Consider the following 2,500-nt stretch of genomic DNA (forward strand, 5'->3'; position numbering starts at 1 on the left):
GAGGGTAAAGACAACATTAGTACAGTCAACAAACAACAGCCAGTTCGCACTAGGGAGCTATGAACTATTCAAGTTATTGCGCTCCTAATCACCGATGTAACACGACAGTTATTGCACATGCGACAGCTATTGCATATGCATAAACAAACCTGTCTGTCTCTTATTATATGTTCTAGTGAACCAAAAAAGTGAGAAGGTCTTTCAGTATTATTGCGTGTTTGCCTGCTCTTCCCCTTTTTTTCTATTGTTCCGTAATCGGTGATCTGTATCGCATTGTTCTTTTTACAAAGACAGATATTACACGCGTGGTATAAATACCTTTGGAATAATAAGAAAAATATAATCGCAGTCTTAAGCAGACAATGGCTGTTTGTTCACGCATAGTTTTCTATAGATCGGAACTTTTTCAGGGTTGGCCTATAGTTCTTTAGAAAGGTAAAGATGTCACTTCATGATGTCTCTCTTTTTTAGTGTCTACCTCCTTTCCCACTCACCATTATTCTTTCTGTTTGTGAAAAGACAAGAGAACTTAAGATTCTGAACACTTGTAGAATTTTGAAAATTTCTTTTGGAAGACGATTTCATAACCTGAATTGAAAACATGTCCCGGGAAATACGGACATATGGCACCCCTAAATACAAACTGTCAGTCTTCCGGAGATTATTGAATTATATCAGATGAAAACAATGTATATTCATCAGTTCTAATTCTATTAATTTTCTTAGAAACATCTGTATTCGTTCAGCTCAGTCACAATTAGAACGACTCTGGATAAAAAACAACATATTTAGCCACGAACGTAATAGGTCTGATGCCTAAGGTTATGTTTCTCTTTTACTCCTGTCGCATATCTGTACTGTTTGTTGTGATGTAATCTAGTATAGTTTCGTTAGAAGTATAAATCGTATATTTTTTGAACAATTCATAGCTTTAGGATAAAAAGAGGAGTGTTACTTATCAATATTTACACTGCACCCCCTTTGGGAGAACCAAAGTCAAGTCACTGTGTTATCCTTAAAACCCCTAAGGTGATTGGTGTGACTCGTTGCGTTCTTCGGTTGTTTTGTGGTGAATTCATAAACAATTTATCCTTTGAGTACCGCGAGGCTTTGGTTGATTCCTAGAGAAAGTAAGTTGCAGAAGAGAAGTCGAGGTACGATTTGTTACTAAACTCTGGCAGGAATAAAAGCAAAACACACACACACAAAAAAAAAAATCTGGATATCTGAGACAATTCTATAAAAAAAGAAATTAAATAAAAAGAAAAACACTTAAATAATATATCAATCGTAATCTGTACTGCCGCGAACATCTGGTGTGAGCAGATCGGCGACCATTGATATAAAAGATATCCACTTCTATTTCCATCAAACCAAAATCTATTCATAATTTAATAATCCTCACTAACAAAGGAATCTAGTCTGGAAAGTGAATGATCTTTAAGAAACACAGCCCCTCTAACTATGTTGGTTTAGAATTAAAATTATGTCTGATTTGTCTAGTAATGCATGTCGGAAAGATGTAAATCTTGGCATGTTCAAAGGAAGATACTGTGTAGAGAGAAGGAGAAGAAAATGGAAAAGAAGAAGAAGAAGAAAAGAAAGAAAACAACAACAACAACAAAAACGCTGTACTAGTGTATATGAACTTTGTGTAGGTTATCAGAAATCAACTGCAGCTTTTATGTAATAATTGCATCATACACACAATTCCCCCAAAGTTACAATCACCCTTCTACCAATTTTAGGTCTTTATGTCTCTAAGTTCTTGTCCATTTACTTTTAAACAGAAGAGCATCAGAAGTGCGTTACTGCAATCTATAAAAATGAGCTATAATAAATAACATGATCTCGAGTCTGCAATTTCTATATTCGGCACCTTACACTTACCTGTAATCAGCGACATATAAACCACACCATATTTAATTCTACTCACCTACTTGTGGCCGAGACGTCACAAAAAGGACAAAGATACAGAACTGAAGACCTATCATCGCGTAGCAGGAAGTAAAAAAAAATAAAAAAAAATCGCAAGATAGGTGCTGATTCCACTCGACACTCTAAACTACGTGCCGAGTATGTTCATAACATGTTCCGCTACGACAGAACGGGACGACGTGAGCCTGATAGCAGACTGCAGACAGGTCGAACTTGCTTGCTGTCCTGACTACGTTGAGCCACGGACTGTGAAGTGGCCACGGTAGGGGTTGCGCTCCGGGAAAAAGGAGGCGGTGTTTCAGCCATGCACATGTCATGAGGACGGGGCCCGGTGTCCTGTAAGGGAAGCTCTGCTGTGTTCTGCGTAAATAACAATGGGGGTTTTAAAAGAATTTTCTTTAGGTACGTCTTTGGTATTCATACACTCCTGTTTTATAAGGAACAATTATCTTTCTCTTTCATCGATTCAGCGGAGAAAGTATGCGATAATAAGCCAGTATTATCATTACACATGAGAAAAATGATAGAGAGAGATAGATAGATAGATAGAGAGAGAGTGAGT

The sequence above is a fragment of the Penaeus japonicus genome, unplaced genomic scaffold (assembly GCF_977035675.1).
Source record: "Penaeus japonicus unplaced genomic scaffold, GWHDUDI00000001_assembly GWHDUDI00000007, whole genome shotgun sequence".
Lineage (NCBI taxonomy): Eukaryota > Metazoa > Arthropoda > Malacostraca > Decapoda > Penaeidae > Penaeus > Penaeus japonicus.